Source organism: Pollicipes pollicipes, unplaced genomic scaffold (genome assembly GCF_011947565.3).
Source record: "Pollicipes pollicipes isolate AB1234 unplaced genomic scaffold, Ppol_2.1 Scaffold_7262;HRSCAF=8765_pilon_pilon_pilon, whole genome shotgun sequence".
In the NCBI taxonomy this organism is placed as follows: Eukaryota; Metazoa; Arthropoda; class Thecostraca; order Pollicipedomorpha; family Pollicipedidae; genus Pollicipes; species Pollicipes pollicipes.
Window position 1 is genome coordinate 2,294,210 of NW_023597055.1, and position 22,010 is coordinate 2,316,219.

Consider the following 22,010-nt stretch of genomic DNA (forward strand, 5'->3'; position numbering starts at 1 on the left):
GTGATTTTTGCCCCTGCCATGCCATCAGGAATTTCCACTTTAAGAACAATTTGGTGGCAAAGGTTTAATGTGCTGAAGTGCATGGTGCAGTCACAGCTGGTTCATGATAGTTGGTAAATGTCATCTGGCTGTGCCTCATGCAATTATCATTGAGTTTTTTTATTTACTTGCATATTTTTGTTTGTACAAGCAATATTCATTTGGGTAATTTTGGGTGTTCCCTCCAGCATGTTTTAGGCAAAAAATGACAGGTGACACATTGGCCATGCCCTGCACATGCAGTGAAAGCTTAACTGGCATTCAGATTCAGTAAGATTCCTGAAATTGGGGATGGAGAAGGGAGCATTGTGCCATGGCTTTCGTCGTGAGCTTGGGCCACAGGGGATTGTTTGCAAGCATCACCTCTAAAAAGATCAACCCAATGTAAGCATTGCCCTGGCATTTCGCCACAAGCCCTGGCCATACAGCAGCAGCCCCCCCCCCCCCCAAAGTCCACGCGTCTCGTCTCCGTGAGCGTGACACTATGTCCGCCGGCCGTGTGCTGCAGGCGGAGGGGGCCACCAGACCGCTGCACGGGCCGGTAGCCATGGCCGTGGCCAACGACCCGTACATCGGCGCGTGGAAGGTGAGCGCGGGCGGCGCGTGAGCCGGTGTCGCCGCACCCGAGGGCGGGCCGTGGCGTGGCTGTGTGGCATGGCTTATGTGACATGACTGGTGTGATGAGATTGATGTGATGTGACTGGTGCCGTGGACTGGTGTGGCGTGACTGGTGTGGCGTGAGTGGCGTGACTGTTTTAGCTGGTGTGGCATGACTTGTGGTGGATGGTGCATCACGAGTGTGGCGTTGGCTGATGCTGGCTTGTGTGGCGTGACTGGTGTGGTGTGAGTGGTACGCCTGCCTTACCATAGTCCCAATGGTGACTCAAGGTCGTATGTGCCCTCATTGTCACGCCAGCGTGCTCTCTGGCGCTGATACATAGGCGTTCTTGAAACTCATGACTCGGTGGATTTGCAACTGCAGATTTTCCAGCCGGCCGTTCACGTCAGTGGGTTTGGGACCAGTTTATTTAAATAAGATAGAATTGCTGAAAAAGAGGTCAGCTTTATTATAATTTCTCAGGTTAAGGAACGCCACTGACATGTGTACCTATCTGACACGTCTTTCATCTCAAGTGTAATTTACTTCCACACTGTGCCTGTTCCACACTGGATGCGTCATTTGCCAACGCACTTAACCACTGACACATTTGTGCCGCATTTTGTTGGATTTGTTCTAATCATTGATCACGTGCACATGAGGTTCTAATAGCGTTGTTTCCGGGCCAGCACAGATCACTGGAGAGGGAAAGTTTCTGTACAGATATGGCGTCTTGCTTAACGGAAGGTCAAAGGAAATGCAGCATCTTTGTTAGTGTGAAGTGACACTTAATTCGCCCCCTCCCTCTCACGCCTGCTTTGTGGAGTGCTGCATGTCAAATGAAGTCAACGCTTGGTCATTTCGTCACCGACCACGAGTGTGAACAGTGACAAAAGGCGATAGCACATTGATTGCATGTACACTACACCACAACTCAACAATGAAAGCTACCCCAAAATTCGCCGAAAACGGCTTTCTGCCGGGATTTATTTTAAGGTCTCTTCCCTATTCCGGCAGTTTTGTCCCGCCATTACGCCTACCTTTTCCATCACATTCCGCTCGTGCTGGCCGAAAAGCTTCGGTCGACGGCCACCGCCTGGACACAGCGGCTGTGCCGCATGGTAATGAGCGCTGCGGTTGCAGTCTACCGTCCCAGTTAGTTTTCTCGAGCTCTGTGCACAAGTCGGGGACTGCGGCACCGCTGAAGTACGGCTTAGATGAGAGGCACGAGCAGAAAACAGATAGCTATAAGTGAAAATTTAAGACCGATTTCGATGAAGCATTTAGTTGTAAAAAGACGGCAAAAAGAGAGACAAGAAGGGAAATTGGTGCCGCCAATTATTTTATATATATATATATATATATATATATATATATATATATATATATATATATATATATATATATATATATATATATACATGAAGTAGTGATTTGTATCCGAGTTATGGATCATATTCCGGTCGTTAATTTCATACGGATTGTAGACACTTCACACGCGAAAATATCAAGGTGCTGGGGGGGACTCCTCGACATGACTTCATCGATTATGTACCGCTTTACACCCGTAAGCCACCGGTGCTTGCATTGCGGACGTTTTATGTCGATATAAAAGGGTCATCAACTCTCCAGTGGGGCCTTGTACTGACGGTGGGCGGGGGTCAGAGTACGTGCTTCTCCCGATCGCTCAGACTTTTGGTAGTGTAGACGAAAGTCGCATTCCCAAAATGGGTACATTTCCACGGATTGCAGATTGGACACGCTCCTGGTCTACACCTGGCGTTAATACTGCGTGACAGCACGTGCAGTTTGCTTGACCTGGCGACAGAACCCGTGCTGGAATGCGACCTGGGACAGTTTCTGTCGTCGCGCGACGATCTTGTGACCACCAACGGGCCAAACCGCTAAGCAAGGAGCGACACTTACGATAACGAATATCCCAACGCATTCGTCTTCACGACGACCGCCCCTCCCACAAGGCCGTCCTTGGCTGCAGGTAGTTGCGGAATGTAGCGCCGTTTGAGCCGTCCCGGCACACCAGCCGGAGGTCCGGAGCTCGCATTCTTGTGCGCACTTCTGAGGCCGTGACACGTGTGGTGCCCCCTCGTGGCAGGTGGTGGAGGTGATCTCGCTGTGCGGCTCCGGCGGTCAGACCTCGCTCGAGGGCACCGAGATGAAGCTGGACGAGGCCGGCGACGTGACCTGGATACTGCCCGAGGGTGAGCCGCCGTCAGAGGCGCGAGGTCGTCAGAAGATGGCCGAGTGACAGGCAAATAGCGTGCGGCCAAATGCGCGGCCGATACTTGAGAAAGTTTGAAGTACCAGTTGGGAAAGCATGGAATAGCTGCCGAACATCACTTGTAAAGGTTGCACAAGCGAGCATCACACGTCAGATTTGGTTGCAGCTGAAATGACAGATAAAGTGTATCCACTTTGCACGGTCTCCCCACTTCGTGCATCTTCTCCGCACGCTTATCCTTGCGTGCATTGTGTCCCCACATCCCACAATCTGCCCAACATGCGCACACCTCACCCACCGTAAGCGTGACACCAGGGCTGGGCGGAGGCCGGCCCGCCGACGGGCGTGACGACGGCCGGACGGCCAAGGGTCCAGCAGCGCGCGGGGACCTTAGACTGACCGCCGACGCTCTCCGTGTCCGGCCGCGCGTGACGGCCGTGCCTCTGACGCGGCGACGGATGGGGTTTGGACCGGGCGGCGCTGAGACCGGACAACACCCCGTGGTGCTCGCGCGGCGGCCGCCGGTGGCCGTGGCCGCTGGCTGGCGGCGGTGCCGGTCTTCCGCCGTCATCCCAGATTCGTACGGCTTATTTGGTCAGTGGGTCGGGAGCTCCCAATAAGCACCGTCTGAGCTCCAGGTGCGCCCGCTTCTCCGGCGCGCTGCTCCTCATACGAAGCAGCAATGTCGTGCCGGCCGCGGGGAACTGCCGCGTGCGTTACGGGTCTCGCCGTCCTCACTGGCAGGGTCGCGTTCTTCATTGGTCATTGGAAGCCCGTTCACTGCTTCGAGTAGGCCCGTGCGATCCGTGACGTAGTTACAAGACTTAACTGTGACGTCACTGCCGAAATTTGTTGCCAACTTGGACGGGCGGCGAAGTTAGTGCACTGAGTCGCCGTTGATTAGCTGCTGTTTACGTGGGAACGCCTAGCAACGGCCAGCGCATGTTTGCAGCCTTGCGCCTGGGGCAGTTATATATATATATATATATATATATATATATATATATATATATATATATATATATATATATATATATAAATATGTGTGTGTGTGTGTGTGTGTATATATATTAATAGGCGGATCTTCGTGGCATGTGAATTGGGTGATTGGCGATGATGTTGACCGCGGAATGTGCCCATAACGGCACAAATTCATGACATCTGAGTGTGCTATTCTGCGCTCTATATTCCAATGCACCGAATCAACTGGCTCTACTTCTTATCCGCCTATATTTGGACTTGTCCCTGTCTTTCATAGCTACGTCCCACGTACTTATCCCTGCGACGATGCGATCCCACCTACTACCTACTTCTACTATCTCAGTGGATGGCTTTTGGTTATGCTGAACGACGCCGAGGAGAGAGGGTCTGACCAACTCCACCGACCCGCCTGTGGTGGGCCGTCAGCCAAAGGTCAAGGTCACCCGTGGGCGCTCGTGATGCAGATCTGACCGTGCAAGTGTGCAGGCGGTGCCGTGCCCTTTAGCCGACAGCCCGGCGCGGGAGGATAGGCGGAGTTGGCCAGACCCGGTCTCCTGACACCCTGTCTCCTGACACCGAGGTCTCCTGACTGTTTCCTGGTATCGAGGTGCGGACCCTCCTGACATCGAGCTCCCCTGACACTCTGCCTCCTGATACCGAGGTCGCCTGGCAACCTGTCTCCTGACACCGAGGTCGCCTGACACCGAGGTCGCCTGGCGCCCTGTCTCCTGACACCGATAATTCATGACACCCTGTCTTCTGACATTGTGTCCGGACACCGAGGTACCCTGACACCCTGCCACCTGACACCATTGCGTCCCGAAACGTGTCTGATAGTTAACGGCGTTTTCTAGTGTAACGTGTTCCACTGAACACGCGCCGCCGCCAGGACACCGCGTTACCGTCCGTTGGGGCTCACACCTCTTCTTTATAACCGCGATGACCTGAGCAGCCCCGCCGATGGGCCGGCCCGCCACCGTGTGACTTTGCCCTGCGCTCCGTCCGCGCCTGCCTCGGCCGGGCCGAGCGCTCCCTGAACCCGCTGACCCTCACTAACCCTCACTGACCCCTGCTGACCCCTACTGAACCCCTCTGATCCCCGCTGAACCCCGCTGAACCCCCGCTGAACCCCACCGACCTCCGCTGACCTCTGCGACCCCGCTGACCCCCACTGACCCCGCTGGCCCCCCGCTGGCGTCGGCAGGCGGTGACGTCGACTGCGCCCTGTTCCGCTGCGAGGCCTACGACCTGGTGACGGACCACTCGTACAATAACGACCGGCGCTCGCTCATGCTGGCCGCCGTCAGCGGACACGCCATCGTCTTCAAGGTCAGTGCAAGGTTGCCGCTCCTACCTGGCCGCGAGGCGGCCGCCGAGAAGCCGAGGGGGGAGAGAGGTAGTTGTCGTCAGCATTTTAGATGGCATCAGCTCTCCGAGAAGTCCCATGGGGATAATCAAAGTGACCGCGGTTAAGGTCATCGTCACCATCTTCGCCATCATCATCGCCATTGCCACCATCAATCACCATCATGCTCACACTGACCGTCGCTGGCCTTGCGGCAGGTGGACCACCCGACGCCGCAGGACCTGATGGTGCTCACCTGCGAGGACTGGTGCATCCTGCAGTGTCAGCGCGTGCCGTGCCGCGAGCCACCGCCGGACCACGCCTTCTCGCTGGCCCGGCTGCTCGGCGCCGAGATGTACGCCGACCTGACACTCACCGCGGCCGACGGCACACCAGGTGAGGCGGCGCGGGCGGGGCCGGGCGCTGGACACCGGCCGCTGGACTCTTGACTCCCGACAGAGGACTCCGAACTCTGGACTCCGGTTATCGGACTCAGGACTCCGGACTTTGGACTCTCGACTCCCGACTGAGGACTCCGGACTCCAAACTCCGGAGTCTGGACTCTGGACTCCGGGCTTTAGACTCTAGGCTTTGGACTCTGGGGTTCCGGCGGGGCACGGCCGGGTGAGAGGGGTGGGGCGAATAGTGACAATAAGGTTGTGGGGCGCGTGGAGGGAGGTGGCGTTAGGACATGACGGGATGGCGACGTCTGTTTGACAGTGATGATGATGATTGGTGGTATCGGGTGCTGGGAGATGATGACATCATACCAAGAGGGGTGGTGACGTCATTATGGGATGGATCGTGGGCCAGGACGGAACGAGTAGTGATGTCTGTATGGAAGGGGCGTTACGTTACGATGGGGATCTCAGTACCCAACCAAGTTATTAGGAACCTCAGACCTTTGTATGGCGCTGGCGTGCGTGTGAGTAGACAGCGACCCTCAATTTAAATAAGTTAGAAGTGTAACCATAGATAGGCAATCTACGCCGCTCGCACACGCTGGTGACCTCAGGGTCAAATTGCGGGTGATATCGGTAGATGACCCTCAGCACCGCGCCAGTGTGCGGCTGCTCACACCCGGCGTCAGACGCCCGGCGTCGCCGGCCCGTCCCGCCGCTGACGCCGCCGCCGCCGCCTCCGCCGCCAGCTGCGCGCGCACAGTCTGGTGGTGCGCCTGCTGGCGCCGACGCTCGACTGGCCGTCAGACCCGCTGCGCCACCTGCCGGCCGAGCAGCTGCGCGCGCTGCTGCACTACCTGTACACCGAGTCGCTGCCGGCCGGGCTGCCGGCGGCGGCCGCCGGCCGGCTGGCCGAGGCCGTCCGCACGCTGCCCGACCTGCAGGCGCTGGCAGAGCTCTGCCGCCGATACGTCACCAACGTCTCGCTCAGAGAGGGTGAGTCACGCTCGGGGAGGAGGGTAGTGTTCAGGGAGGGATGATGTGTTCAGGGAGGACAGATAGTGTTCAGCGAGGGCGGGGAGCGTTCTGTGAGGGCAGGTAGCGTTCAGGGAGGCATGGCGCGTTCAGAGCGGGTGGGCAACGTTCAGGGAGGGCACCTAGCGGTCAGGGGGGGGGGGAGGCAGGTATCGTTCAGAGAAGGCAGACGGCGTTCAAGGAGGGAGGGTGCTGGGTCAAAGAGGGCGGGCTATGTTCCGGGAAAGAGGAGTAGCATTCAGGGAGTGAGTTCGCTGGCTCAGAGAGGGCAGTGTCCAGGGGGTGGGAAGGGATGGCCGCTGGTTCGGAGGTAGAGTGGGCTGGGCTGGCTCAGTCGCTCAGAAAGGGTCGGATTCGCTCAGAGAGGCGGGGTCTTGCCCAGAGACCGTGCATCTTGTGCGTAGAGGGTCGGACCCATTTAGATGGACAAAGGCTGACGGCGAACATGTACAACGCAGCTCACCGCCCGTATCTGCCTCAGCCTGGCGCAAGCGGTGACACGCGGGCTGCGGATGCTGCCATCGCTCCCTGCCGCTCCGCCGTGAAGGGAGCATTCATGACGTCACCGTCGGCGGTGCCGTCATAAGCTTGTACCGCTCGTGATGTTTTGAAGGTTGAGTCTCGCCCGTGCCAGCGCCCGCGTCTCCTATGATGTCGGTGTTTGTCCTGCCCCCCAGCCAACAACACCGACATCCGCTGTCGGCAGCCCCGCTGCGACGTCCCCTCTGTCAGCACACACTGGCGCCCCTCAACTCTCTCCTCATGTTTGGCTGGTTGTCCCTGACCCCCCGTCCCCCTCCTGCTGTCAGTATCCCCTGCCCCAACACCCCCTGCCAGCGCGCCTCAGCACCCCCCAGTATCCCCTTCCCTCTCCCCCCCCCCCGTCCCTCTGTCTCCGTCCCCAGTATTGGTGACCGTATCGTCGCCGTGTGCCGCAGCGCTGTGCGCCCTGGTGTGGGAGACGCTGGGCTGCTGGCCAGTCGGTGGCCGACCAGCTGGCAGCCGCCTGCGGGACCAGCAGCAGGGCGTCGAGACAGTGTTCGGCTGCCCCGGCCGCGTCTCCGCCCTGGTCCGGCTCTGCCTCCGACAGGTGGCGGTCGGTAGGTGCTCCGCGCTCTCGCTCTCGCTCTCACCCTCGCTCTCGTTTTTCTTCCTCGCTCTCGCTCTTGCTCTCTCACTCTCACTTTGCGCTCTCGTTCACGTTTCTTGCTCTGGCGCTTGTTCTCGCTCTCGCGCTTGTTCTCGCTCTCGCTCTCTCACTCTCACTCTCGCCCTCTTGCCTCTCGTTCTTGTTCTCTCGCTCTCTCGCTCCCCCGTTCTCTCGCTCTCTCGCTCTCCGGTTCTCACGCTCTCCCGTTCTCACGCTCTCCCGTTCTCACGCTCTCTCGCTCTGTTCTCGCTTTCTCGCTCTCTCGCTTTCTCGCTCTCTCGCTCTCTCGCTCTCTCGCTCTCTCGCTCTCTCGCTCTCTCGCTCTCTCGCTCTCTCGCTCTCTCGCTCTCTCGCTCTCTCGCTATCTCGCTCTCTCGCTCTCTCGCTCTCTCGCTCTCTCGCTCTCTCGCTCTCTCGCTCTCTCGCTCTCTCGCTCTCTCGCTCTCTCGCTCTCTCGCTCTCTCGCTCTCTCGCTCTCTCGCTCTCTCGCTCTCTCGCTCTCTCGCTCTCTCGCTCTCTCGCTCTCTCGCTCTCTCGCTCTCTCGCTCTCTCGCTCTCTCTCTCTCTCTCTCTCTCTCTCTCTCTCTCTCTCTCTCTCTCTCTCTCTCTCTCTCTCTCTCTCTCTCTCTCTCTCTCTCTCTCTCTCTCTCTCTCTCTCTCTCTCTCTCTCTCTCTCTCTCTCTCTCTCTCTCTCTCTCTCTCCCGCGGTTGCCGCCCGCTCTGCCCCGGAGTGTCGTCCGTCGCTCGGTGGGCCACGTGACCGGGAGGCTGGCAGGACTGTGTTTCGTGATGGGGACGTCTGGGCTGTGTCGTTTGTCGCGGAGACTCACGCCGGCCCCGCTCCGGCCATGGCGTAGCAGTGCCAGCATCGCAACTTTGATGCGTTATATAATCGCTGGTATCAATATCCCGGATGTGCTAAGCGCTGGGAGGCTCACCGCGTTTGCACGGTGGGCTTTCGACGCGGCTGCTGACCCATGTGGTGCGATCGGGAACTACATTATCTGCGTGGCCTGTGTCATTGCCAGTCCATCCACTGTCCTACAACGCGTACAACTACTTGGACCATTATTGTCGGTACCTTCTCTGACCGTGATCAAATAGAGGAACTAAAACGCTGCCGGTGGCGGGTCTCGAACCCACGCCCTCCGTATCGCACCCGTCTCCCGCCCGCTGACCGCGGCCGGCCGCCGCGCCGGCAGGCCTGAGCAAGCTGACGCTGGCGTTCGACCTGTACGGCCGGCACGAGGCGTCGCTGGACGCGGCCGAGCGGCGCGAGGTCATCCGGTACGCCCAGTCGCGGCTGCCGCTCTTCCTCGGCCAGCTGCAGAGGTGGGTACGTCGCCGGTCCGCCGGCCGCTCAAGCTGGCGCCCGGGGCCTGTGCCGCCAGATGGTGGCAGGATCTGCGGACACGGGTGTGCGCGCGTGCGCACACGGCGTACGCGTTTGCGCTGGCATTCTAGCATTCTCGCGCCCAGGTGATGCTAGCACAAAGCGACGTGTATGTGCATCGTGGTGCAGTCAAGTGTGGGTAATTCCGGGGCGTTGTGGTAGTGATGGAACACAGGCGTGGATTTGCGTTGCGAGCATTTCAACCAGCACTTCTGTTGAACGTCTGTCCAGCCGCGAAACAAAGGGCTGCTAAGTCCCCGGGCCCTGGGCTGGGTTGGGGAGACGGCGTGGTGAGCGGGCCGGGTGAGGGAAACAGTGTGGTGAGGGTGAGGGAGACAGTGTGGTGAGCGGGCCGGGTGAGGGAGACAGTGTGGTGAGGGTGAGGGAGACGGCGTGGTGAGCGGGCCGGGTGAGGGAGACAGTGTGGTGAGCGGACTGTGTCGTGTTCTAGGGTGCTGCTGGGCCTGCGCTCGCTCTTATCGGCGGCCAACCAGGCGCAGAGGACAGCCCTGGCCGCTCGCGCCGTCTCAGAGGTCAGTCGTGGGCCCCTCACCTAGGTCACCTCTGGCCTCAGTCTGGCCCCTCACCTGGGTCGTCTCTGGCCACAGTCTGGCCCCTCACTTGGGTCACCTCTGACCCCTCACCCGGCGTGAACTCTGGCCCCTCACCTGGGTCACCTCTGGTCACTCACCCGGGTCACCTCTGGCCCCCCACCTGGGTCACCTCTGGCTCCAGTCTGGTCACCTCACCTTGATCTGGTCACTTTACTGCACCCCTGTCACCTCTGGTCCCTCACCTTGGTCACCTGTGGCCCCTCACCTGGGTCACCGCCGGCCCCAGTCCGGCCCTCACCTGGGTTACATTTGGCCCCCTCGCCGGGGTCACCTCTGGCTGCTCATCTGGTTCACTAGCCTCAGCCCAGCCCCCCCCCCCATCTGACCTCGGGGGGGGGGCTGCAAAAGGTGGATAGAGGCGGTGTTCCATGCTAGGTAGGTCTGCGCTTAATTCCCGCCGGCGGGGAGTTGCGCCGTGGCAGCCCTGTGGTTTCCATCCGAGCTGGCGACGTTGATGACCGTCTGCGGCAGCTGCATGTGTCAGTGTATAATCGAGCGCACATGCTGGCCTCAGATCGGTACGACCGCGCGTTGTCTCAGAGGTTGATGTTATCCTGATCCCCATAGGCGACTGATGGTTGAACATATGACATGCATACGACTGGCATGCATTTTAGTGATAGCCGTTGCTGCGCACGACGCAAAAACAGACGAGGAGTTCACTATCGCGCAATCTTGGTGACCGGGGTACCAGACCAAATTTGTTCCGAATCACAGGATGAACGTATATATGCGAATGTCATGCACGGAACAATGCTTTGAGAGTGAAGCTCACGTGAGGACGTGCGCCCAGCTGACTCCGTCCGTCCGGTATTCTCAGCCGGAGTGGCTCTTACCCGATGTCCGTCCGGTGTTCTCAGCCGGAGTGGCTCTTGCCCGATGTCCGTCTGGTGTTCTCAGCCGGAGTGGCTCTGATCCGATGTCTTTCCGGTGTTCTCGGCCGGAGTGGCTCTGACCCGATGTCCTTCCAGTGTTCTCAGCCGGAGTGGCTCTTACTCGATGTCCGTCCGGTGTTCTGAGCTGGAGTGGCCCGTACCGATGTCCTTCCATTGCTCCCGGCCGGAGTGGCTTCAATCCCACTTCTTCTCGTGTTTCGCAGCTGGAGTAACTCTAACTAACTCTAACTCCGTCGTCTTTCGCGACTTGAGCGGCTGCCCGACTCCGCTCCGTGTTCCGTAGAGCTGGAGTGCCTCTGACCCACCCGCTCCCGTGTTCCGTGACTGGGACGGCTGTGACCGGACGCCCTGTCGTGTTGGCAGCTGGAGTGGCTCTCGACCACGGTGTCGTCGGTGCTGGAGGAGTGCAAGGCGTTCCTGGAGGGCGCCATCGACGCCATGACGCTCTCCGAGCCGGCCCGCCCGACGCGACGGCTCGCTCACCTACGTAAGCCGTCGGACGGGAAGGGGGGGGGGGGGGGAAAGGGCGCGTCGGTTTGCCGCCGCGCACTGCTGCGGGCCGCCTGGCGTGGCGCGTCTGCAGGTGTCGGAGAGAGGCAAGGACTTCGACACCCTGGCCGTCAGTGTGACGTAGGGGACGGGGCGGGGGCGAGACGCTGTCTAGTGGCTGGTGAAGCTGCGCGCGCGTGCGTATCCACGTGCGTGGATGTGAGCGTGTGCTTGCGTTTTGCAAACGTGCGCGCATTTTACCTTGTGTGTGGATCCGTTTGACTGTGTGTGAGCTCACATGCTGGACTGTGCATGTGCTGGTATATGTGTGTGTTCCCAACCGCGGCGGGCCTGCCTATGGCCGAAGTGCTGACCACGTGTCTGTATCTGATTGTGCAGGAGCGAACCTCTGCGAAAGCGAAAAAAAGTAGGAGCGAAAGGAGTTGCACCTCTGTTGGTGCAAGTGCTAAGGCTGTGTGTGTTTATTATTTTGGGTGCTGAGCTGTGAGAGTTAGCGCTGAGCTGGGCCTGTACATGTGGGGGCGGTTGCTGAGCTGTGTCCGTATCTGTTGGCGGAGGTGCTGAGCTGTGTCTTTGGGAGCCAGTGATGAGCTGTGTCTTTATCTGTGGGAGCTGGTGCTGAGCTGTGTCCATCTGTGGGAGCTGGTGCTGAGCTGTGTATCTGTGGGAGCTGGTGCTGAGCTGTCTATCTGTGGGAGCTGGTGCTGAGCTGTTTTTTTTCTGTGGGGGCTGGTGCTGAGCTGTGTTTTTATCTGTGGGAGCTGGTGCTTAGCTGTGTCTGTATCTGTGGGAGCTGGCGCTAAGCTGTGCCTGTATCTGTGGGAGCTGGTGCTGAGTTGTGTCCGTATCTATTGGCGCAGGTGCTGAGCTGTGTCTGTGGGAGCTGGTGCTGAGGTGTGTATTTATCTACGGGTGCTGGCGCTGAGCTGTGTGTGTATCTGTGGGAGCTGGCGCTGAGTTGTGTCTCTGTCTGTGGGAGCTGGCGCTGAGCTGTGTCTGGGAGCTGGTGCTGAGCTGTGTTTTATCTGCGGGTGCTGGCGCTGAGCTGTGTCTTTATCTGTGGGAGCTAGCGCTGAGCTGTGTCTGTATCTGTGGGAGCTGGTGCTCAGCTGTGTCTTTATCTGTGGGAGCTGACGCTGAGCTGTGTCTGTGGGAGCTGGCGCTGAGCTGTGTGTATCTGTAGGAGCTGGCGCTGAGTTGTGTCTCTATCTGTGGGAGGTGGCGCTGAGCTGTGTCTGTATCTGAGGGAGCTGGCGCTGAGCTGTGTCTGTATCTGTGGGCCCTGGTGCTGAGCTGTGTCTGTATCTGTGGGCCCTGGTGCTGAGTTGTGTCTCTGTCTGTGGGGGCTGGCACTGAGCTGTGTCTGTATCTGAGGGAGCTGGCGCTGAGCTGTGTTTTATCTGCGGGTGCTGGCGCTGAGCTGCGTCTTTATCTGTGGGAGCTAGCGCTGAGCTGTACCTGTATCTGTGGGAGCTGGTGCTCAGCTGTGTCTTTATCTGTGGGAGCTGATGCTGAGCTGTGTCTGTGGGAGCTGGCGCTGAGCTGTGTGTATCTGTAGGAGCTGGTGCTGAGTTGTGTCTCTATCTGTGGGAGCTGGTGCTGAGCTGTGTTTTTATCTGTGGGGGCTGGCGCTGAGCTGTGTCTTTATCTGTGGGAGCTGGTGCTTAGCTGTGTCCGTATCTATTGGCGCAGGTGCTGAGCTGTGTCTGTGGGAGCTGGTGCTGAGCTGTGTTTTATCTGCGGGTGCTGGCGCTGAGCTGTGTCTTTATGTGTGGGAGCTAGCGCTGAGCTGTGCCTGTATCTGTGGGAGCTGGTGCTCGGCTGTGTCTTTATCTGTGGGAGCTGACGCTGAGCTGTGTCTGTGGGAGCTGGCGCTGAGCTGTGTGTATCTGTAGGAGCTGGTGCTGAGTTGTGTCTCTGTCTGTGGGAGCTGGCGCTGAGCTGTGTCTGTATCTGAGGGAGCTGGCGCTGAGCTGTGTCTGTATCTGTGGGCCCTGGTGCTGAGCTGTGTCTGTATCTGTGGGCCCTGGTGCTGAGCTGTGTCTGTATCTGAGGGAGCTGGCGCCGAGCTGTGTCTGTATCTGTGTGCCCTGGCGCTGAGCTGTGTCTGTATTTGCGGGAGCTAGCGCTGGGCTGTGTCTGTATCTGTAGGAGCTGGCGCTGAGCTCTGTCTGTATCTGCGGGCCCTTGTGCTAGGCTGTGTCTGTGTCTGTGGGAGCAGGTGCTGAGCTGTGTCTGTATGTGTGGGCCCTGGTGCTGTGCTGTGTCTGTATCTGGGAGCTTATGCTGAACTGTGTCTGTGGGAGCGGGCGCTGAGCAGTGTCTGTATCTGCGGGAGCTGGTGCTGAGCTATGCCTGCATATGTGGGAGCTGGCGCTGAGCTGTGTCTGTATCTGTGGGAGCTGGCGCTGAGCTGTGTCTGCATCTGGGGGCTGGCGCTGAGCTGTGTCTCTGTCTGTGGGAACGGGCGCTGAGCTGTGTCTGTATCTGCTGGCGCAGGTGCTGAGCAGCCGGACCATGCTCTGTCTGCACACGCTGCTGGAGCGGGTCACCCGGGCCAACATCTATATACTGCAGAAACGGTAACCGGACGACACTGCGTGGCTTTGCCCCGCGCTTTGCCAAGGTGGCAGCGTGCGGTCTCTGCCAATATTGAACTGTTTCGTGGGACCTCGAGCTGTTCTCAGTAAAAGACCGAAGTTTTACGACCGTACGGCGAATTTTTGATGGGATGGGTTTCCGGGATCAGCCTTCATGCTGAGCAGTGCTTTTTATGTGAGCCCTGACCCTAATGTCCAATCATGAAGATCCAGGTCAGCGACAGAACTTTGCGGCGAAAATTTAACCCGTCGTAATGCTCGGCACCGTTCACCTGCCCCCTGACGTCACTGGGTTTTTAGCGCGGCCGCTGCCATCAGCCGCAGGTCATCCCAGTCAGGGGCAAGTAGCAAGTGTCTAACACTCGAACACATCCCACCACGGGCGGGGACATCAGAAGACATGGCGCGCTCCAATCAGCGGTGCCGCCGGGAAGGGTCGTGTGCAACGTCGAAGCGGCCTTTGGTCGTATCAGTCCATAATCCTGGAAAAGGACATGCCGTGTTTAGAGCGTCAGTCTGGACCGCTTCTTTTGTGCAGGGATGGCACGCATGTGGAGCATCTGCGTCGTCCGAGGTGCTCGATGCTCCAAGTGTAAAGATACAGTGCCGCACCCTGCGGCACCGTGGCGATACAGTGGAGCCCGTCTGTGTCCGTGCGCCGCTCGGTGGCTGCAGTGTCCGACGACCGTGGCCGGCAGGGAGTACCTCTCGGGCGTGGGCGAGGCGGGCGGCGCTCGCCTGCTCTCCCACAACGCCGAGCGCCTGCTGGAGCAGCTGCCGGCGCTGGTGGCGCGGCTGGAGGACGCCGCCCGCCTGGTCGACCAGCAGATCAACTGGCGCGAGTTCAAGTTCTACTTCATCGCCACCGCCTCGCGCGTGGTGAGCGCCGGCGACGGCGGCGAGGAGGGGGGGGGGGGGAGGCGGTGTTGGGTGAACGGGAGTGACGGTGGGTGCGCCGTGTGGAGCTGGTGACGTCATTGGGGCGGGAGACGCATTGGAGAGGGGAGGTGGGCGAGGATAGGTGCTGGCGATCAGCTTCTCCGGACCTGGTTGGCTTAGCCAGCGTGGTGTAGCATCTGGGTAATTCTCCATTAGTACAAATGGGGCCAGCGTGGACGACTGCAGCTATCAGCACCACAGAATTACGTAAAGTTCAGTCTCGAAGAGGACGCTTCATTACGGAAATAGTATCATGTGGTTACTGCATTTGGCTGCCTCAGGCGCTCACAATTCCACGACACGACACAGCGCTGACACTGACAGCATTGTCGCACGACAGTGAGACGGAACGTGTCCCGTTGCCTTAGCACGTAAGTGTCGTGTCGGCCGTCAGCAGACGTCTGCCCCGCGGCGGACACTGAGGCCGCGTGGGTGGGCCGCTCTGACGCACCTCCCTGACAGCACCACATCATGGAGCTGCTGCTGCGGTCGCAAGCCGAGGTGCTGCGGCCGCTGGCGGAGCAGCTGCAGCTGCTGGTCGGCGAGGACGAGCTGACGCGCACGCTGGTCCGCCTCGGCCTGGCCGAGGCCTCGCCCACCGGCGAGCGGACCAATCACACGCCGCTCGCCGAGCAGGCGGCCAATCACACGCCGCTGGCCGAGCGGGCGACCAATCAGACACCGCTGTGCGAGGGCCGGTCCACAAGACGACACCCCGCGGGTGAGTCGCTGATTGGCAGCTGCTGAGCAGGTGTTTTTGAGGTATGTTTTTGATGATGTATTTCACAAGCCAGGCAGGCTAGCTGGTAACAGCCGTAGCTTGAGCTATTTAGGGTAAGTGCACGACCTGTTGAATTCATGTTTTTCTAATTAACTTTGCACTTTGTAGAATAGTGTTACTCTGCATGGCGAATATAGTACGCGGGCATTGTAAACTGAGAAGATGTGTGACAAATGAACGCTTTCATTATGTGCCCTTTCCGGATGTGTCATTGTTGTCATGATAAGATGTACCATGCCGTGGTATGTACGTCAACACCATCCAACCCGCTCCGAACGCTCACTAACGTTTCGCGAACACACCGACAGCTGTCGCTGATATCGGCCGTGACGCGGCCCTCCCCTCAGCCGTGACAGTGAACTCGCCCGCCGCTGCCACCGCCTGTTCGAGTCGGGCGAAAACACCGATCTGAAGTTTCCCGTCCTCGGAGACTCAGGTACGGCTGGCATGGTCCTGTTGCCGTCCATATTTTATCCGAACACCCCGGCTTGCTGAGGCTCTGGGCTGCCAATGATCGCCATTCGCACAGACCAAACCTAAAGACGTAATCTACGCCGTTTTCTTCATTCAGCACGTGACCCTCCTCGCCATGTCCCTCCGCGCTGGGAGCGTGCTGCGTTCGTGAGGCGTGAGTCGACCTCCGTGGCTGTGAGTCTGGCCCGAGCACTGACGCAAACCCCGATGCACGGTCCCTGCGGGGGTAGGACTCGGTGGCGGCCGAGACCACGAGTCGCCGCAATACTACCAGATACCTGGCTTCCCCTCTCCGTGATCCCTTAGATTTGAAATTACCAGGCATGCAAATTATTGCTAAAAGCAATGTAGCCTGATCAAATGAGAGGTGCTCCGGTGTCATTCGTATGAGCCTTGCTTCTGAGAAGATTTGCTGTGGAGATGATACTGTTTTCTTGTTTGTGTATTGCCCACTGTGGTCTTTGTAATATCTCACGTCTGTTTTCAGTGCTGCCGTCCCTGCTGGGCACGCCCAGTCCCGCCATCTCTGAGAAGCAGCCGACAGTTCTGCTTGCGCACGCGCCGGTGGTGGCAGCACGGTCGGAGTGGCTGCGGCGCGCGCTAGCCTCCGGCATGCGCGAGAGCATAGACAAGTGAGCGGCCGGCGGCGGCGCCACGCGGCACCGGTTGTGCGCTGATGTGCCGCGGATGAGGTGTGCTGCCCTCTGACGGGATGGCGCTGCTGGTCTCTGAGTGGGAGGGGAGCTATGGGACGGGCCGCCTCCCCGCACCCCAGGTCTTGGCGCTGGCCGCTCTAGACGGCGCGCTCCCTGACAGTCGGTGCATTCCGAAAGCCTTGCGACCAGCGGCACTGTGCGAATACTGGCCCCACCAGTTGCATGTTTTGTTGTGCAGTCAGGAAGGCAACGTGGGTGAACCCATTAGCTCAGTGCATTTCACAAACATGTCAGTAGCGTTACCAGAGCTGAGTTTTCCAACTCAGCGTGAGACGCTTCGGCGCCGCTCAATCGCTGGTCGGAACTTTCCTTTGCTTGTTGTTCACTGCCTAGATGTTTGAAAATCAACCAACTGAATGGCGCGGTGTGCTTTGTGTCCCGTTTTTGCACCTCTGATACTACTGGATACTCGGTCTTTGCATGCTGAAATCCGGGCTGTGTTTCTAGTTTATGTAGCTGTAAGTGGGTTCAATATTCACAACGTGTGATATACTCGATAACCGGCCCAACCCCTCCCCCCCCCCCGCCGGTGACGTTCGCGCGCGCCATCAGTATCCGAACAAACGCCTGCCCTGCCGGTGACGTTCGCGCGCGACGCTTCCGTGCTGCAGGCAGATCTCCATCTGCGACGCGTCGCCGGCCATCTTCCGCTCGATGCTGGAGTTCCTCTACTGCGGTCACGTGACGCCGGAGAACTGGCCACCGGAGCAGCTGATGGAGCTGATGGTGCTGGCCGACCGGTCAGTGGCCCCCGCCGCGCGCGCCCTCCGCTCTCAGTCGGAGTCGGTTGTCAGTTCTCGGTCGCCGTGCCCGCTGTCGGAGGTTGTTCTCAGGTATCGATCTCTGTGCTCTCAGTTGGAGTCTGTACTCAGTTGTTATTCTCAGTTGGAGTGTGTTCCCAGTCTCGTCTCAGTCTTCAGTCTCTGTGTTCTCTGTCGTAGTTTGTTCTCAATCCCCAGTCGTTGTGCTCTCAGTCGGCGCATGTTCTCAGTCCGTGTCCTCAGTATGTTCCCACTCTCTGGTCTAAGTCTCTGCCCTCTCAGTTGAAGTCTTATCTCAGTCTCAGTTATCGGTCTCTGCTTTCAGAGCCTGTTCTCGACCCCAGATCTCAGTCTCGGCGGCCCGCAGTCGGAATCTCGCCTCAGTCTCAGTCCTCAGTCCCTGTGCTCTTGGTTGGAGTCTGTTCTCAGTGTGTGCTCTCTGTCGGAGTCTGCTCTCAGTCTCGGCTCATTAGAGTTGCTCTCAAGCAGAGTCTCGTCACAGTGTCAGATTTCAGTCTATTTGCTCTCAGACGGAGCCTGTTCTCATCCTCCGCTCTCAGTCTCTGCGCTCTCAGTTGGAGTCTTGGCGAAGACCGGCCGTTAGCGACTGAACGTATTGTCGCCTTCTGATTGGCGGACGCTGCTGGTGCGCCGTTTTAGATTGGCCGATGTCGCTTCGTTGCCGTGCGTGTTGTTCGCCATCATGTTGCCCTTGTCACCGACTGACTGATGCGAGTGCTGCTCTGTGCTGCATTGGTCGGAACCGCTGTGGTCATTACGTTGGTCGGTTTCCGTCGCCGTGATTATTCTGCTCATTGGCCGACGCCGTCATGGCCGTGACTGATTGGTCGCAACCACTGTGGGAACCATGCTGATTGGCCGGCGTCGCTGTAACGCAACGGCCCATTGGCAGGTACGAGCTGGACGACCTGAAGCACTCGTGCGAGGCCCTGCTGGAGACGCACATCGACGAGGACTCGGTCTTCTGTCTGCTCAGCATCGCCGAGCAGTACAACGCACGCAAGCTGAAGGTAGCGTCGATCAACAGCTCAATAGCCATCAATAGCCATCAATAGCTCAAAACGCCCCTGCGAATGCGTCTACATAGGATCCGTTTGCCGGGGCGCACGGCGCCGCGTGGGTCCTTGGTTACCTTTTGTCGCTGTGCCCTGGGCGCGCCGCTTCCCGTCGCGTCACGCATTGTCCGTGTAGCTGCCGATCGCCACACTCAGGCTGGAGCACCGCCGCGTCATGGTGCTCAGAACAGGTCACGCGGTGTCATTGTGCCGCCCCCGGGCGTGTCCAGCCGCCGGCCGAGCCCGACCTGCGGTCGCTCGTGCGGCAGAGCTCTGCGCTGGAGTTCGTCGCCACCAACCCGGAGGTGGTGCAGACGGAGCTGTTCCTGGAGCTGAGCCCCAGCCTGCAGGCCGAGGTGGAGGAGACGGCCGTATGGGCGCCGCCCAGGTCGGTCCGCCGGGCGGAGCGGGGCGGAGCGGGGCGGGGCGGGGCGGAGCGGGCGGGGCGGGGCGGGGCGGGGCGGGCGGGGCGGGGCGGGGCGGGGCGGGGCGGGGCGGGGCGGGGCGGGGCGGGGCGGGGCGGGGCGGGGCGGGGCGGGGCGGGGCGGGACGGCAGGCGGCAGGTGCCGCTCCGCGGTCGGCAGTCGGTACGGTCCCGCGCCATGTCTGGGCATCAGTGGAGACGTGGTGTTGGTGACGTGTGGTGAGGTGCCGGCCGATCTCAGGTCCTTAAATAACCGAACAAACTTAGGTCCAGTGGGCCGCTGGCCTGACTGGCGACCGTGTGACCCTGACCTGATCGGTGACCCCGGCCCCACGCCCAATCCATGCACGATGCGTGGTGTGTGACGCGACCGCGACCCGATGTTTGACCGTCTGACCCGGCCGTCCTGTTGCAAGTCTGTTGGCCGTGCGCCTCAGCTGACCTGACCCCGGACCTTACCCCGCGTGTGACGTGTGCCGCTGACCCGAGCGTGTGGCCGACAGGGCGCACCTGGAGTGTGACGCCTCCCACAAGCGGCCCCCGCCCGGCGCCGGAGTCGCCGGGCGACTCTGCCGAGGAGCTGGTCAACCTCACGCGCGGCATCCACCTGCGAGAGGTGAGGCGGCGCGAGCGGCGCGGCCGGGCCTGCTGCACCGCAACAGCGGGAGGTCAACACCCACCACTGTCGCGGGCGGTCGATACTTGGACGGTTTGGACGGCGTCACATTATGTCATTATTTGCAGTAGGCTTGCAAGGCGCTCAGCCCAGTGCTTTGACGGTGGAAATGACACATGTTTGCATTTAGTTCATGTCCAGGTCATATGTGAAAAACCACACACCAGCAGCGACAGACAGTGATCATCTGGTGGCAGCTAGTGATTGGCTTCATCAGCAGGACCGTCTTACACTCCTGGGCTCAGACATGGTCCCAGGGGACACGCACGGTCCCGGCCACTGCCCACACTCCTTCCCACCGTCGCCGCCGCCGCCTCGTTGCGCCGGCCGTCGTCGGCCGCTGACGCTAGCTCCCATCGCCGCCGCCAGACGTCGCGCTCGTCGTCGAGCTCGCAGGAGGAGTCCGGCCCGCCGGCCGGCGGCCGCCTCGAGGCGTGCCTGCAGCGGCTGCGCAGCATCGTCGGCGAGGACGTGGCGCGCGCCGAGCTGATCCGCGTGGTGCTCGCCGCCGACTACGACGTCAACCGGGCGCTCAACTTCTTCTTCTCGGCCTGAGCGGCCGCCCGCGGCGAGGGCGCGCGTCCGCCCTCTGCTCCGGGCTGGAGCGGCGTGGGAGTGTGCGGGAGCGGGACGCGACGCGGTGATGGCCGCCGACGGCAGCGGCGGGTGGCCGGGTCGGCCGGTCCGGTCGGCGGGCCGCACCGGCGGTGGACGGTGGCCTGGCGCGCTCGCCGCCCGCCGCGTCAGCTCGGCGGTGACGTCACTGAGCCCGCCAGCCGCCGGTAGGGGACGCAGCGCGCCCCTGAGGCCGGCCGGGCGCCGTGGGTGCTGGGCGCCCGGAGCGTCTCGCCGCCGGCCGCCAGTGTCAGGCCCGGTGTCGGTTTGGACAGTCAGTGTCGGTCGGTGTCACCAGCTGGACGCCGGGGTTTGCTGAGCCGCTGGTACGGTTTCGTTTTTGTTTCTGAGGGCGGTTGAACTGTGAATGGAGGGGTTTGGCGGAGGCATTCCCGTTTTACCGTCTGGACGTGGATGTTATCGGGCAGTATTTTAGACCATCGTATGTTGTCTGACTTACATTCGGAACTCATGGATGTGCTGCATGAAGACGAAATTATGTATCAAAACGTCTGTTAACGTTTTTAGGCGTTGTGTACTAGTCGCAGTGAGTTGGTGGCTCCCTAACCTAGTCTCGAACAGCGGTAGGTTGCGCGCAGTGCTGTAACGCGTCGGAAATGTTCGCAGTAGCCGCCTGGGCTGGGCCATTGCTGCTGCCAGCGCGTCACGCAGGTGGCAGTGCTGAATCACAAGGTCCAGGAGGTCGCCATGGGTGTCAGCTTAAGAGACGCGAGCTGCATGGGCCGCCCTGCTCCCAGTGCCGTGCCAGGGCCACGCAGAGCCCGCGCCACGCGGGATCCCGTGGCTCGTCACCTCCCAGCCGTCGTCTCGCGACGTAACCCGTAGGGTCAGTTCAGATCGCGCACATTCCAGCCCAGCCCGCCGCCCTCTTCTCTCCACGGAGACGGCATCCGCAGAGACCGCGTGGTGGTGAGAGGTGAACGGCCTATTGCCCGGTGCCTTCCGCACCGGCTCTACCCCCGCCACGCCTGGCCCGCGGTCTGGCCAGCACTCTCGCTCGACCGCGTGACTGTGCTGCGCGCCTGGCCCGTCTCTCGAAGCTGTGATCTTTGATTGTGCGATTTGTGATAGCATTTGTACTTATTGACATTCGCCGCCGTCTGATATTGTTTTCTCTCGCTGGCGTGAGTCACCTAGATGTTCGGTCGCTTATTTATGTGCGGTGTGTACGTTAGTTTAACATATCCCATTTTCGTGTGATCGTGTGACAGATTGTGCACGGCGTTTTTTGGTCACGAGCGGAGTCGCTCTCCGTGTTGTGAGAATCATATTTAGTCACATATTTTTTTTAGCTGACGCCTTCCACAATCGGCCGAAGCTATCCGTGTGCGATACGCCGCTTACGTGCCGGTACTATTCCCATTCCAGTCTTTCTTTGCACCGGCCTCGATGCTGTGGCTACCTTACGATTAGTTCGCCCTTTGAACTTCTGTGCGGGTCGTAGTTAAACGGAGGACGTCGGAGGGGAGGGGAAGAGGTATGAGGGCTTGACTGATTTCGTGGCGTCCCCTCCCGTCACCCGCCCCGTAAAGGTTCCGCGTGGGTGCGGCTTAGGCCGCGACACGACTAGAACCTCTCGGTGTGACTCGGGGCGCGAGAGGACTCGCCCCGTGCGATGACTCGGGCGTGGGAAACGACTCGAACCCGTCCCACGACCGGGGTCAGTCCTCGCTCCCACGCGCGTCGCCGCTGCGTTTCTCCCTGCGACGCGACGATGTTCCCATAC

General features: G+C 60.0%; 1 pseudogene; it reads left to right on the forward strand.

Moving 5' to 3' along the window:
- The first annotated feature begins 551 nt into the window (after positions 1 to 551).
- LOC119114059 (uncharacterized) lies at positions 552 to 20,203 on the forward strand (annotated as a pseudogene).
- The last annotated feature ends 1,807 nt before the right edge of the window (positions 20,204 to 22,010 follow it).